Genomic DNA, 17,962 nt, shown 5'->3' with positions numbered 1-17,962 from the left:
TTGTAAACTTTAATAGTCAAAACTATAGATAAATAATTTTCGAAAACACTTTTTTAATTACAACTTTATGTTTTTTTGATGGCTGGCATTTATATTTGCTTACTGCATAGAGTAATTTTTTCTTATTTAAAACCCTCTCGATTTCTAAATTGAAATATTGGATTACTTTTCACAATAACAGTTTGGAAATCTCTTCAAAAGATGCACATTTCTCTATTTTTTTAACTTTTAAAGAAAACGAGTTTAAGCATGCCGTGGTATATATTTCTGCAACAACAAAGCTACTCTCTGCAATTGAACTCTTAACACTGTCTTTCAAAAATAAGTGTCATTTGAAAATAAAGCGGTCAAGCACTTCTTTCCCAGACACAAACTATTTCTTCCCCAGGGCAGTATTTCCCAATTATCCCTTCCTGTCATCATCACCTTCTTGTCCGTGCTCATCAGCATCTCAGACAAGTTACTATGCTGGGAAAATCAGGACCTCACACTTAGATGATCTTCTTAGAACCACAAAAAACCTTACAAAAGTGCAAGAGAGATCAAATATTTCAGATAGAAAAATGGGATGTTTGTCTAGATAGGTGGGCTAAATGTCTAGTCTAATTAGGAAAACTCTTTTAAGCACAAAATATAACTTGTCTTAATACTGAATCCAAATACATTATGAAAGTATCTGCCCAAAACCAAATGGAACACAGTAAATGATATATGACTTAAAACAGGGACCATCATGAATACAAAATAGCAACATTCTCAACAGATGCATATATTTTTTTAAATACATAAAAGACGTTTCTACTTCACAGAAGACCAAGGTACTTTTTATACTGAATTTTTGGCAAACACCTAATTTCATTATCTGCCATTCATCAAAAAAATGGAGCAGTGAAAAGAAATTTACATGTAAACTGCTTGATTTCAATTTTGTTTTAGGCAACTGTGGAAGTGGCTTTTTTGTATATTTGTATAACTTGATAAATGTATACCCTACAGCCAAGGAGATTGTATAAATTTTCTCCTGGCATAGCTTTTTCCAGCACTGCTCAACAGGATATTTTATCTTTGCTGTATGTATATATACACATCTTCAACATTCATTAGCATTAGCATTTATTTTGGTTCCTTTTATATGTGCGTATATATGTGCTTTTATTGAATAACATTAGTTAACGTTTCCTCTTTATTTTTTCATAAATAATGATAGCATAATTTGAAAAGTTTGGCCCAGTTCCCAGACTTAGGTCAAGCTAATATATGTATAGATTTAGTCCAGTTTATTTTTTTATTGTACTTTGTTGTGAAGTGACTTTTTTAGAAAAATATTTTTCATGTTATAAGTTCAAAAAACGATTTCGATAAAGAAACATCCTTGCTTTCTTTTCATCTTTAACTGTTAAAGGAAGGTGGATCTAATTTGGAAATATCTATTTGTAACATATATATTTTGGATAATGTGAGAGGCTTAAAATTATGTTGAGTATGAAGAACTTTTTTAGTTTAGTTTATAGCATAAAATTATGTTTTTCTTATTTTTGTTTGTCTCAGGACTTTAGAAAAAAAATATGCTTTCAAAACTAAAGAACAGCAATTCCAAATTTGGAATGTCTAAAAATAAACCAATTCTATGTTTCTTAATATTTTTGATTTGGTTATATCATAAAATAACATCACCTCTATCTCAGACATGAAATTGAAAATCCCAGGGTTACTGTTGACTCTTTCTTATTCCTGGTTCTTTAAGTCCTTTTGTTTATATTTATTCTTTGTAATCTCACAGATATCACTCATTTTTGGCCTTATGTTAATATTAATCTAAATTAAGAGTGTCCTAATTGTCTTTTGTAATCACCTTTTTGAAGCCAATGCAACCTTGATCATAATATTTGCTTCCTTTTAATTATTCCTCATTTTCTAGCATATCACATTCAAAACCATCATTCAGATGTCTTTACTATCAGTCTGGCTATGCCTAAAAATTAGTTTTAGTGATTTTTAAAGATACTAATTTCTAGATCATATGCTCAAGATTCAAATTCAGTATATTGGGAGTTAACATGGGTCCTATTTCTAAAACAACTTATGGTGTTTTAATGATGTTAAAAACACCACACTGGTAACCTAGAAAACTAGCTGGCTATTAGCAGCCAGTTATATTGTGGAATAAATTAATTACTGATTCTTTGTATGACTAGCTCATTCTCAACACAGCCTTTTCTGGTCACCTGAACATCAATGTCGCTCATTTCGTCATCTTTTATAAATATCCTTCATAAAACTTAATACAATGTGAAATCACCTTTAGTGTCTGATTATTTTTTCTTTTACTCTCATATCAACCACATAGAATATAAGCTCCATGAGAGCAGAGTTTTTGTTTTGCTCACCACAGAGTCTCAGTGTCTGCGATAGCACTTAATAAGAAGTAGGGGCTCAGGAAATATTTGCTGAATAGACATATGAGTTCTAGTATATGTTCAAACAAAGTTGATAAATGAGGGATCATTGGAAGGTTACTCTTAGATTTTCTGCTTCCAGTCTCAAGATCCAATAACATCTCTAGGAACTAGCTGCTTTTAAAATTTTCAAAATCAACTACACAGAATGGCAAATCTTTTAATTATAAGTAGTAAGCAGAATATCACTTTAATATTTATCATTTCAGTCTTCTATGTCTCAATAAATGGTCTATATCTATGCTGATCAATATGGTAGCTAGGCATGTGTGAATACTGGGCACTTAAAGCGTGGCTAGTGCCACTCAGAAACAGAATTTTGAATTTCAATTAGTTTAAATAGCTATATATTACCAAAGGCTACTACATTGAACAGTGTAGTTCTAGAGTTATCTTTCTTCTTTCGTAATCATATGATGCTGTCAAAACCAAGCGACTGGCCAGAGCTCCTATTATTAGTATGAGATTTGTATCCTATTTTTTAAAAAAAAAATCTATTAACCAGTTCTACATTTTGTTATATCTAGAGCAAAATTCTAGTTTTTCTGATTAATTCCATGTGGATGCCTGGGTTTTTTCCACATCTACGTCCCATAGTTCAGAGGCTACCTGGCCACAGTGCTTTCTTCAGTCCTCCATTGCTGACTGGTGTTGTGCTATTTGCTCAAAACCTATTTATAAAGTCAACATTGGGAAGTCTCTTGAGGTGAAATGAGTGTCCCACCATGACAATATTCCAAACTTTAGGAGTTCCAAATCATTCTAATTCCTCATGAGTGTCTAGTCAGTGGGCCTGCTAAGAAAATACATTGGTGTTCTTATTTCTGGCTTAGAGGCAGCTGCTAACTGAAGCCAGCTACATCTATCCTATTGAGTCTAGCAAGACACTGAGGGATTTGTCATCAGACCACACCAGAAATGGCTCTCCACCTAGATATTCATTCCCCAGTTATGTCTGCAATTGCTTGCTTTAGAACCATAAACTCTTAAGTTGTGAATGATATAAACACTTCCACTATGCAAATAATCTCTCTTGAAAAAAAGAAAAAAAAAAACTGTACATTTAATCATTCCTGAATTTTCCTTATTTTCCACAGATTTATATACTAAAAATTGGCATCAGGTGTGGCAAAATATCATTTAAAATAAAAAAAACCTGGACAAGATAGATCCCTACAGTCTTGAATATCTACATGTAGGGCCTGAACAATGAGAATAACACTCATTTCATATTTTACCATTTACAGAGGGATTAACTGGAACAACACTGATCTCGAGTCACTTTCTCAAGTTACAAAAAATTTTGCATATATCAAACACTGCATTACTTCCACCAAAGAGACAATTGATATGCCTAAATACATCCTCAAAGGCGTGTCTATAGACTGCATGTCACTATGATGGAAATGAAAAAAATTAATTGCCTGACAATTCCTAAATGATCACTGTTTGGTTCAATCAATTCCAAGTATTAAGATCATTGACATTGGAATGAGTGTCAATTTGCATGAAAAGTAGAAGATGATGTCATCAGAGCTTCTGGAAGAACTTATTCCACCATCACGCCTCCTGACTACACAGTTGGGAGAAATTCTGTGCTTTTAAAGACTTATGCGATTAATAATAATCACACCTGCAAAACCCCTTTGTTAGGTTAGGTAATATATCTACAGATTACAGGGATTAGAACCTGGCCATCTTTGGGGACTGTTATTCTACTTATCATAATCAACACACAGATTTTAAGATTTTTCTTAATTAATTTTTCTTTTTGCCCAAAAGGTACAGAAATATCAGTATTTGAACATTAAGTTTTAGATATTTAGGCATTTGGTTCATTCTACTATTAATTTTTGACCAAAATTAATGGTTACATGGATATTCTGGCTATTCCAGTTTATTTACATTTATTTAGCATAATGATTTCATTTCAGTTAATAGACTCTCTTTAACAACAATGGAAAACTATAAATATTATCTTAAGGAAACTAATATGAAATGGATTTAAAGTTCAAAAAATGCCTCGTGGAATAATTTGAGAAGCAAAATTATTAGGCATAATTTTATTTATAAGACATGCTGTATGCTAATTTCTTCCACTTAGCTTTTAACAAAGCTAAGAATAGTGGAATGAAAACAATCTTATTGCCTTCTAATGATCACTTTGCCTTGGAACACTAATATCTCCAGAAACTTGGTCCTAATTTGTGGCATCTCAATAAAATATAAAAATTGTAGTCGGTAAACAGATTGAAATTTGACATCAAAGGAAGGGTGGTCTTGGAACAAATATATCTTTCAAGCTCATCTTGGTAATCATTCAGATTCATAATAAAGAATGTTGGGATAGCTGAGGAATTTTTTCCCTAAATCCATATTTTTATCAGATCAAGCCTCACTTTAGAAACAATTATAAAAAGAAAAGAAAAGCAACAAAAGTAAATGTGGCAGCACATATGAAACATAGATAAGGCACCTAAATTTTCTATAAGAAGGAGGGTTTATCTATCATCTTGTTTAGATATTTAAGCACCATACCATATCGTTCAATAATAGTGCTAAGCAGAATATTAAAGCCAAGAGACCTGAAAGGCAGAAAAATTTTTCGAAATTTTCTTATCATCATTCACCCTGTCTTAGCCTCCTAGGTGTGTCCTGCTGTTCCCTGGCTGTATTTCCTCTACTTTGTCTTAGAAACTTTCTCTGCAGTAAAATTAATTCTCCTATGATGGAAATAGATTAAAACAGACTTCTGGTAGCATTGATACTTCTCTGTCACAGCTCTTATAAAATAAAGCCTTAACTTTGTAAAAAATATAATATCAAACTGATTTTTATGATTTGTATGATATAAAAGGGAACCAATTGAAGAAAATTTTCAATAATTATCTAATTTGCTTCCATTAAATTTCTAAACAGTTCTATGTATTTAATCTCCTGACAGTTGTGTTTTCTCAGCTTTTGTTGAATACAAAGAGAATCTCTCCATGTTTTATTTATTACACAGTAAAGACTACTTTCGGTTTTCTGTGTCACGGACTATCTCTTGTTATTTGTTTTATAATAAATTTCAACTGCTGGATTTTAATTTAGTTGATCTGTCTAACCATAATTTGATCTATTTTCTTGTCTGAAAGCTTGGCTACTTTCTTTACTAAATTAATCCTCTTGCTCATTTAAAATTTTAGGGAGAGAGAAAGAGGCCAGGATAATATTCTTGCTTTGTCTATAATTGGAACAAACTAATGGAGAAAAAATAATCTCTTAAATACTATGAATCATTCTTTCTAATGTAATGCATATATCTTTGTTACATATTAAGCACACTGTAATGTCCTCACTTTGCACTTTTTAGTAAGTTAAAATTTCTATGTATAGCAATTCTGGTAACTTCTCAGTTTTCTTTATTTTTACATAACCACAGCTAGCTAATAAAGAATGCTTTTGATCCAACTTTTTTTTTTATTTTTCTAATTTTTAAATCAACTAACAAAATACCAAATGACACATTCATTAATATTTACTATAATATTTATTAGATATTTATTAATTATACAGAGTAGATGCCAAAGCACAATTCATTAAAAAATCCATTTATATGGGTATAAAAAAGCAGAACATATGTGTGAAGTCAGCCAGAATCCTTTTTATTATGAAAAAAAAAACAAACTCAGTTTAATAAGTAAATTAGAGCAATTATTCCAAGAATAGTAGTGGTCATATCAAATGTGTGGCAAATCCACTTCATATTTACCAAAATAAAGGATATGGGACTGGAAGAAGTGGTATAAAATTTGGAGAAGGTGCCAATTCTACAGCAAAGAAGATATTAGCACAGATTTGATAGGATAAAATTTACCTAGAAGATGCTGTTTTCAAGAATACTTTTACAAAGTTTTCATGTTTAGTATGAAAAAAAAAAAACAATGAGCTCAGAATTTGAAATGAGTTTTTGTTACTTACTAGAAAGTAAAGAAGGGAATGCTTATTGGCTAGAAGGTAGATTTTGATAAATAACATTTAAAAACATTTTATCATTAGTTCATACATATATAAAATATACACACATAAAACATTTTACTTAATTCATTAATTAATGGGAAATAGTAAGCTGTTAGAACCATTTCAAATTAAAACTATATACAGTTAAATAGGTCTATTTATAAGATAATAATCCTTGTATTTTACTTGACACAATATCTTTGCATTTTTATAAAGAAACTCATTTGCCTATAATCATTTTTTTCTTTTTTTTTTTACAATTACAAAAGTTGAGAAATATCTCAAACAAGAAAAAGAGAGATATCTTGGAAGATTGTGCTGTACAGGCTATTTACTAATCTTTTTGACCCATTGCAATTCTTTGATATTTTTCTATATATTTATCATCACACTCTATGTTTTTACACATTAAAATTAAAAGACTCATGTATACTTGGATAATCTAAGATTTTTTTTTCCCAAAAAATTGCCTTATGGCCAGCAATGTAGGAAAGACTTCACCATAGGAAACTGTAAATCTAGTACTTACACAGGGAAGGATTGAATAGAGCCTTTAAGAGTAAGATATTGAGATTTAAAAAGGCCATCTATGCGTTATTTAAGTTTGTTTTGTGCACCATATTTCATGTGCAGTAAAGGAATAAGGAATCACAATTAATTGTCTGGTTGTTTTTTTTTTTTTTTTTTTGGCCACTTGATATTTTCATTTTACTATAATTAAATGATTTAAAGTATAGTCTTATCCAGAAAAAAAGAGTCACCTTTAATTTTGGATAGATCTCAGAGCACAGTGTGTGTATTAGAGTTTTTATTTACACGAATGTAGTGCTAACCAACAACCTCTGTGAAATTAAGTAAACTAGACAATTCTCATAATCTGTACACAATCATTAAAACAGCATGTATGTAAAGAGATCTGATATAGTTAATGTTCATATTTGTCAATTTAAGTACTGCTGCAAGAAAAGGGACAAGGAAGGAGGAGGAAAAAAAATGGAAGAAATAAAGGGACAGAAGAAAAGAAAGAAAGGAAGGAAAAATATTGAGATGTTTATTTTTAAATGACACAGCTATTTGTAGAGAGTCCTAGGCAGGGAATAGATCTATTTCATCTAGAACTTTCAAACATAAGAAAATGAAATGTTAACCCTGAACGCTAGAAAAACAACCTCTCAGGATTTTTTATATTGTATTAAACTCAATTTTTAATTTCTTCCTAGCTCAAAATTATTTACATCTCTATAAAGCAGTATTTATTTTTAAAACTTAAAAAGTACTATGTTGGTTAATATGAATAAAATAAAAACATATGAATGAAATCAGAGAACTAAATAAATTGAGAGATAGTCTATATTCATGGATGAGAAGATTCAACATTGTCAAGATGTCAACTTTTCCCAATTTGATCTATAGATTCCATGCAATTCAGATCTAATTCTGAACAAATTATTTTGTAGATATTGGCAAACCGATCCTAATGTTTACATGGAGAGGCAAAAGATCCAGAATGACCAACATAATTATAAAGAAAAACAAAGTTGTGAACTGACACTATCCAACTTCCAGGCTTGTTATATAGCTACAGTAATTAAGACAATATGTCATTGATAAAAGAATAGGCAAATAAATCAATGGAACAGAATAGACAACCCAGAAATCTATATTTGTATTTATATTTGTGTCTGTATCAGATGATCTTTGACAAAGGAGCATAGGCAATACAATAGAGAAAAGAGTCTTTCAACAAATGGTGCTATAATAACTACACATTCACATGCAAAAAAAAAGAGAGAGGGGATCTAGACCAAATCTTATATCTTTCACAAAAATCAACTTGAAAGAATCACACACCTAAATATAAAACACATACACACACACACACACACACACACACACACACACACACACACACACACACAAATGTAAAACCCTTAGAAGATAACATAGGAGAAAATCCTGCTGACCTTATGGTGATGGTTTTTTTTAGATACAGCAAGAAATGAATGATTCATGAAAGAGATAATCGATAAGGTAAATTAATTAAAACAAAAACTTTTGCTCTGCAAAGACAATGTCAAGAGAATGAGAATATAAGGCACAGTTTGAGAGAGAATATTTCCAAAAGATGTATTTAATAAAAGACTACTATCTGAAATTTACAAAGAAGTCTTAAAACTCAACAATAATTAAACAACCAACCTGAATTAAAAAACAAACAAACAAACAAACAAGCAAACAAAAAAAACCATGGATCCAAAAATCTGTATTGACACTTCACGAAAGAAAGTATACAGATAGCAGATAAGCATATGAAAATCTGTCCCATATAATATGTCATCAGGGAAATTCAACTTTAAACAATGAAATATCACTACAAACCTACTAAAATGGCCAAAATTTGGAACACTAAAAACAAATGCTGTTGAGGATGTGAACATTTATTTATTGCTAGTTGAAATGCAAAATGGCATAGCCACTTTGGAAGACAGTTTGGCAGTCTCTTACAAAACTAAGCATACTTCTACCATACGATCCAGGAATCATGTTCCATGGTGTTTACCCAAAGGAATTGAAAAGCATCTCTACACAGAAACCTGCACGTGGATGTCTATAACAGCTTTATTCATAATTGCCAAAACTTGCAAGCAACCAATATGTCCTTTAGTTGGTGAGTGGATAAATAAACTGTGGTACATTCATATAATGGAATATTATTATTCAATGCCAAAAAGAAATGAGCTTTTTCAAATCATGAAAAGACATAGATGAATCTTAAATTCATATTCTTAATATGTGATTCTAAGTATAAGACATTCTATAAAAGGTAAAGCTGTGGAGACAGTAAAAAGATCAGTGACTGTTAGAGGTTGGGAACAGAAAGGGAAAGTAAGTGGATCGCAGAGGACTTTTAGGAAGGTGAAAATACTCTGTGATATATTGATGGATATCTGTCGTTATACATTTGTCCAAGTCCATAAAATGTGCATCACCAGGAATTAAGCCTAATGAAACTATGGACTTAAGGATGATCTTGATTTGTGAATGCAGGAGTATCCCTGGTATAAATGTACTATTCTGATGAAGGATGTTGATAACGAAGGAGTCTCTCAATGTGTGGTGATGGAATATACAGGATATCTCTGTACCTTCATCGTAATTTTGCTGTGAGCCTAAAACTGCACTTAAAATCAATTTTAAAAAAGTATTCATTAATGTCTTTATATTTTCTAGTAGTTGTTCTTAGATTTATTTTTTTCCAAGAATTACTTGGAGAATTTGTTAAATTTGCAGAGTGCCAGGCCCTTTACCAGTAGTAAATTTGGATTAACAATAAAATATCCATCTTTATCTAGCATTGTGGGTTATTCTGATGCTGGGTCACACTTTGAGAGCAACACTGCTCTAGAGAAAATGGGAATAAGTAAAAAATGAAAAGTATAAATTTTAGACTGTCAGCTCTAGTATTTTTGTTTGTTTTAATATAACATATATAAAATTGTTTTTCAGATTCTTTTCAACAGTTTTCCCACTGAATACTCGAACTCTGTCCAGCTGAAATATCTGATTCTATCTTTCTTTTATCACTTATGGCATCTTTTAAATTATTTATTTAGGTAATAAGAGTTTTTTTCCTCAAATATTGTTTTGCATTCTTTCCTATAGGTTAGGCATAGTAGAACGTAAATGGAATTCAAATAATTTATTTTACCTTTTAGACTTGTATTAAAAAAATGAAGCTAATAATAATTTCAAAGCATGATTTTTAAAAGTATTGAAATTCAATAATTTATTTTTTTTACTTTTTTAACCACTGATAATTTAGTGTTGACTTTTCATGTTTTATCTGATGCTATTTTAATTTGTCATTTACAATATACCTGAGGCCCTTTAGCTTGCCACAGAAACATATAGATGAGCAGCTACAAAAAGTCACTCAGTGAAATTATATTTATAGGCATAGCAACAGAACTATTACAGAGCAATTCTAAAGTGATATTTAGTCATACTGATGAGCTATTATCTATCTACAAAGCAGTAGAGGCTATGGCTTATTGGTTTGAAGCAAAGATAAATTTAGACAAGGCTGTAAGAGATTATTTCTACTCATTTTCAATCTAGAGTTCTAATCAGAGCTACCTAATCTTAGGATTTCAGAAAAGCTACTTAAATAAATTCTTATATCTCCAAAATGAAGCTAAATTCTTCAATTTTCTGACCAAAAATTTGTTTAAAACAAGGAGTTAAGCAAGAACACATTGTAGGTACAATCCAGTGAAAATCATTCATATGCAAGACAGTTGGCAAGAAAGTTCAGGTTAGGATTCTCAATTCTAGAACAGATAATCTAATTTTAAAACATTTATATTTAATTTACCTGAATTTAATATTTTGATGATAACATTTTATTTCTATAAGTAATGGAAATTATTTATTGATACTGAATAAATTTGTCATAGCCAAATATTTGATTTGTTAAGAAAAATATCAGTGGGACTATGATGTTTCACAATAACTCTTCAAAAAGTACCTAAACCGCACAATCGCAAGCATCCTATAAAAAGAACTTTTTTTAGTTTGCTGGACATCTTTCTAAAAATGTATAATCAGAACACTACAAAAATACATATATGAGTATGCATATTTTAAAAGTATGGTAATTTGTTACTATTAAATTGATTAAATAAAGAAGTCATTAGACTGAAGTGGCTTTAATGCCCTAGTAGCTACATAAACAACTCAAAACCTAAGACTAAAATACTTCAAGGATAAGAAATCAAAATCTAAGAACAAGCAATCAGTAACAACCAACTAGGCTTTCTTAACGAAGACAATCGCTTAAGCTATAGCCAATCAAATAATTCCCTTGTTTTGCTTCTGTCTCTTTTCTCTAAATGTCTCTCTAGATCCTGTCAGTGGTGTGCTCCCAACCATTTCTGGTTTGGCTCTGCCTGCTTTGAATCAATTTTTGCTCAAATAAAGTGTTAAATTTTTTAATATGCCTCAGTTGATCTTTTAACAGTTAATGTGCTGTCTCACACAGGTGAGCTTACAGCTGTCAAGATTGTCTTGGGACAAATGCAACAGATTAATCAATAAATAACAATGTTCTATCTGCTTGAATTTTGTAAAATAAAATTTAATACTTCTACAAAATTATAATCAATTATTTCACAATTAAGTTAATCAATTTGAGAATTTTAGGATTGGAAATTAAAAGTCAGTAAATATACAAATATAATGCAATGACACCTGATATGCATAAATTTATAAAAATTATATGAAACAAAACAGTTCCACGAAAATATTCCAGATTCAAATTCGTTAACATTGCAATTACTCTTTTCAACTTGGAATTGGGAGGTGGGGAGGAAAGGAAGTTGGAGAAAAGCCAAGTCAAAACTTTCGTGAGAAATAAAGAACAGTTGAAAGAGTGTCTTTAAGGCTTTGAAAATGTCATTTCTCTTCTAGAAATCTCATGACTTTTAAAAAGTAAAACTTATGATAAATCTAAAATTAAGCAGATGATAGTATTTCTCTTTGGTAACACTTCGTTTTTTTTCTGGACAATTACAGTGTGATTCTAAATGGCAATTTGCACTGTCATTTTAAAAGTATTTCTTATATATTTGCTAGGCATTTTATGGAAGGAGACACTGAGGCAAAAAGTTAAGCTGCATATTCATAGTTAGATCAGAAAGCAGAAGTTAAGTCAACCTCAGAAATCAGATACCCAGACTCCTGAACCTTAATTCTTAAGCCACACTCCCATTTAAAATATCCACCGAGGCTTTTATCATGACAAAAAAAAAAAAAGTAATTGGATCCATGAATGTAGAGCTTTCGAGGGCACTATCAGCATTACACATTATCTTTCATCTTGAAAATCGCACAAAGCTTTATTAAACTGTTCTAAAAGGAAGTGTTATTGTTCCCATGTACCTCTCTCTCCCCAAAAGATAGCTCAAGTGGATTTATCAGGTGGCTAAATGGGAGTACTAAAGAGGTTAAATTTAATTCAGGGGGAGATACTTCCCTTATGAACAAAAGTGCTTTTGTAATGTTGGTGCTAAAATGGTCCCCTTGTCAAAGGACTTAGGTCCTACGAGGTCCTCCAAGCAAACTTAGAAAAGGAGAGGAAATTGATCACAGAAACTGTGTTTGGTATATTTGAGAACCAAGAAGTAAATTTTCATTCCATGGCATTCTCTAATTTGAGAAAGTTAAAGTGTCTGAGATTGATCGATAACTAAATTATCTTAATCAAAAGCTATATTTAAGTAAGAAAAGTAAAGAAAATAATTGATTTAGAAATTGTCTGGGTAATTTAAACTGGAAAATATTAGTTCATAAACCTTTAAGAAATCTAAACATTTTTCATTAAAAATGTTAAATATGTAGGTACTGTATATTATGTTTAAGGTAGACAATAAGAGGTCAAATTTGTTCTTATGGAATTATTGACTTATGGAATTTGAGTGGGAAATTTCTGTAGAGTGGCTTCAATTATTCACATTTATTTTGTATTTGTATTTGTCAGAATAAAAGTCTGCACTAATCTTTTAGAAATACACATTTATAAGTACATAGTTTTATTAAATCAACTTTAAATAATAATTATTAGAGGTTCTCATATTTATTCCAATTTACTAAAATCTCATCTTAATAATTCTTCTCCACATTGGTACAATCTATTAATATTTTTAGGCCCTTCCAAGGATATTTTTACTCATCATTTAAAGAAGCCAAAAAGAAAAAATGTTCTTATCTGAAACTTGAACTTCTCAAAATTCACTCACTTATCTAAAAGCTAGCCTGGGAATATCCAGACACTGGAATTTCTCACTTATTTTTTTCCCCTCCCAACTTGAAATACTAAAAGGATGAAGACATTTCCAAATGTCTACATTTTGAATTTTCAAATATACCACATTCCGAGCTACGTAAACATAAAATAATTAGCTTGCTTAGTAATTCTAAGGCTATTTAGTTATCTCTTTATATTTATAATAATTTCCATCTAGTGGTATTTCACTATTTTTACAGAAAGTGAAAATGATGCCTTCCCCTTACACCAAAACATCCACTTGTCCACAAAACACAGGTCTGTTTTTTTTTTTTCTTTAAGTTACATATGAGATACTAAAAAAATAAGGGCATTAAACAGGCTTAATTCTTCTTTTTGATGATTTATGATGTGGGAGTAAAAAAATAAACAACAAAAAAATTTCTTTTACCTCATTCTAAACCTGGCAACTGGCTATAAACAGACCATGAACTCTTTGGCCAACTATAGTCCCAATTACTCCCAATTTCCTGCCTCTTGACTCATTTTGTTCAGTTATATTATCCTGTGGGCCCAAGGCATTCGAGTCTTAGCACCATTTCAGTCATGATTGTCTCAGTAGTTCTAGGTGCCTATTGCTTGGTGTCCCAGTGCCCTGATGTCTTTACAAAGCTCTGATATTCCAAAACTGACAAGGGCTCATATTAATACTTCTGAATATTTTAATATTTTTGTACTGCTTATGATTTTCTCTACAAGTTCTTCTGAAGAGCCATCAGATTCATACACATGGCATTTGTTCGTAGTCACGTTAGCTTTAAAAAACCATGTCATCTTCCTTACTTTCTGTTGTCTATCTCCTCTGGTCATTCTTCTAACCCTGTGTCTTAGCTCAAGCCAGTCAGGCCCATTTTTTATAAAACAGGTCTTTATATCAGAGGCTCAAACCTCCAACTGACAGTCATAAAACCACACTCGTCCCAGACCTGGGATTCGGTGGTTTGGTTTTGTGTTTTTTATTCCTCCAAAGTCATTTGACTTATCAAACCTGAAATACTCTAGTTTTAGTACAGTCTATCAGATATAAATTCTACTACTTTTCTAAATTATATATCCTCCAGTCCAGATGGATTAGTAATTACTTCTGGGTTACATACTTAAAATATTTTGGTAATAAAAATAATTCTAGTCAAATGAAAATAAAAATAAAAATTAATAAAGGGTCACACAATAACGAACTAATATAAATATAAAATAATATAGCAAAACATTTAAAAAATTTGCACATGATGCATTTTTAGAGAAAATACATAGTACTAAAAATAATTAATAAATATTTTAATAATAATTTAAATATAACAGAGAAACATAATTTTTGAAATAGATACCTAGCAATATCAGAGCAATTTTAATACCTAAAATATGCACACTGATTTGAAAATAATAGAAGATAATGGAGTCATTTTCAGAATTAATAATTCTGTGCCTTGGACATTAATTTCTTTGCTTGTCAAATTTTATTTAACTTCTTATATTTCAGCTGTGTCCAAAACCAAAATAGAATCTATCGTTTAAAGTAGTTTTTACAAAAACTCTACTGTTCAGTATCATTTAATAGTCTGTAATGGCAGCTATATTATACAACATTTGGTTTCCAGGTCATTTCTGACTAAGTAGTTAGTTAATGATAATAAGCCAAAATCATCAGTAAAAAAAATTAACTTTAAGTCCTGCTATCTTAGACAAAACAGCAGCTGACAATACAGCTGTATTTCTCTTAGAAAGGATTGCCATTTTTTACACAGATGTGTCTTATACAAGTGCATTTTCAGATAGATCTTTTCTTTAGATTCAGCAAGAAGTCACAGTATGATACATTCACTACGGAATTTCTATAGGGCTTCATCCTTGTTTAGTTTTACCCCATATATAGAGGGTTTACCTTATATATGTTCCATATTCAATTGTCATTAAAGAGTGTCATATCCTGTTACTACTCTGACTGAACAAATCAAGTGTATATTCATCCTGAATGTGCCTTTACAAACAGGGACAAAAGCAGTCTTTCTCAAGGGCAGATATAAAACTTCAGAGAAAAAGGTCACTCTTTCCCTTTCTGCACAAGAAGGGACTGATTACATTTTGGAGGAAAATAAAGGAAAAGTGACTCTCTATTTGCCTATATCCAAAGCCTAGACTTTCTTTTCTCTTTCTGTGGAAGGGAGCATAAAAGATATTTTAAAGCAATTGATTTTTCTGCTTCCTTCCTGGCTCTTCGGCCCAACCATATCCTTATAAAAATGCACCACACAAACTCTGATTTATACCATGCACCTAATTCTAAACCATGAGGATGTATGCTCCATGAGAGCAGGACTTTGCTTTGCTATATCATTATCCCATGCACTAAGAATCATTGTCTGGCATGTAATAGATGCTTACTAAATATTTGTCAACTGAAAGAATAAATGATCCCCAATTTTTAGACAAACTTTCTCTAACATTGTCTCCTCATTTAGGTGTCATTCGTCCCACAGACTATATCATCGATTCCTTGATTTATTCATTCATCTCCACATGTTTATCTGATGAGATGGATTTTCATTTCAAACAATACTTTTCAGGAGAACTGCTCTTTCTTAGTGACCACCTCTTAAAGGACTTTTCTTTGCAGAGAGTAATGGTGCATATTAATATGACAACAGTCTTCTTCCAGTTTCCTTCAAAAATAGTAATGATCATGGATGCAATTTATTCAAGATTCACTGTCAAGTTGCGTGAAAATAGAAATAAATTGAAGTTCTTCATTAAATCTGCCCAAGAAGCCTATGAAGGGTATGTGATTATCTTTTTGATTTAGAGATAAAGACATGAGGACTCACAGTGTAGCAGCTAAATGGGGGAGTTAGAATTTGAATCTAAATCCCTGTAACTCCAGATCTAAACAACTGTACATTCTACCTGTCCTACTCTCCAAAGGGACTATTTCAAATATTTTCTACTCAAAACTCTGAACCCCTCCATTCAATCTCTTAAATCTCACCAGACGCCTGTTCCTTCTAGATCAAAAGAATATTAAAGCCATTAAAACAGACTCCCTTAATATCCCCAATTAGGATCTAGAATTCAGACCTATCTGCTTCTTTCTCTCCCCTGAGAAAAATGTATTCCCCTACCAAACCTCTGGTTCCCAGTCTTTTCTGTGGCAGTGGAAACAAACTGTTGATTCAAATTTTCTCTCCTCTTTGGTCCATCAATATATAATATGCTTTAGTAGCTTAGTTACAAGAATCTTTTACCCCGAAGCTAACAATCTCTCTCTCTCCTTTAAAAGACAAAACACTGAAATGTCTATATATATTTGCTATCTCTATTTTACCATTTCTCAATTAACCTATTTTCATCTGTATCATGCCTTAATCATGCAATCAAATTCTTTTGCTTCAGCCTGTAATATGTTCTCTGAATCTAATGAACAGTTTTAAGTTTTTATTTTCCTTGATTTGTGAACAGCTTTAGAAAAATTTGCCTGGTCCCTACTCTTGACTTCTATTATAGCTCATATTCTGTGTTTTATCACTCTGCTCTTTTTCTTAATCTCTTTGCCATCACCTTCACTTTTACTTTGATATAATTATTTAAAGTATAATATGACATTGTGATCTTAGAGACAGAAAATTTTTATCAGCTTTATTGAGGTATGATTGACACTGTAAACTGTACAATTAAAAATATGTAATTTAATAAATTTTGACATATGAATATACCCCAAAACATTACCATAATCAAGATAGTTGACATATCTATCTTCCCCAGAAGTTTCTTCACACTCCTTCTAATCTCTCCTTTTTCTTTCCTCTATCTCTTACCCTATCTACCCCTCCAGTTCTTAGACAAGTGACATTCTTCTGTCATTATACCCATTTTCACTAAAGAATTATATTAGCAGAATCATAGAGTATTTGCTCTACTTTGAGTTTTTTCCCTCAGTATAATTATTTTTAGCCTCATCCATGTCGAGTAGTATTCCACTGTATTATAATTTCTTTACTCATTCACGTGATCATGGGCATTAAGGTTTTTCAGGCTTAATTGTTATAAGTAAAGGTACTATGAAAATCTGTGTACAAGTATTTAATGGACGTGTTTTTACTTCCACTGAGCAAATATCTAGATCATGTGGCTAGATTACATGGTAGATATATGCTTACTTTCTAAAGAAACTGCCAAACTTTATTTTTTAAGAGGTTGAAACATTTTGCATTCTGACGATCAGGATGTGAGAATTCCAGTGCCTCCATAGTCACCAATACTTGGTATGGTCAGCATTTTTAATTTTAGCCATTTTAGTAGATGTGTAGTGCAATCATCACATTTTCCTAATGACTAACAATGCTGAGTTTCTTTTCAATGCATATAGATCATCCATGTGTCTTTGGTAAAGTGTCTATTAAGCTTTGCCCAGTTTCATTGGGTTGATTGTTTTCTTATTGTTGAGTTTTGAAATTTTTTATAAATTCTAGATACAAATTCTACATTAAATATATCCTTCACAAATATTTTTTTGTAGACCTTGCTTTGTCTTTTAATTTTCTTAACAATAACTTTTGAAAAATTGAAAGGTTTGTTTTTGTTTTTTTCTAAATTTCAATGAAATCCCATTTCTCAAGCTACTCCTGCATGGATCATGCTTTTAGTATTGCATCTGACAAATTTTTAC

Source organism: Pteropus medius, unplaced genomic scaffold (genome assembly GCF_902729225.1).
Source record: "Pteropus medius unplaced genomic scaffold, Ma_sr-lr_union100, whole genome shotgun sequence".
Lineage (NCBI taxonomy): Eukaryota > Metazoa > Chordata > Mammalia > Chiroptera > Pteropodidae > Pteropus > Pteropus medius.
The sequence above is the reverse complement of the archived record's forward strand: the minus strand, read 5'-3'. Positions refer to the sequence as shown.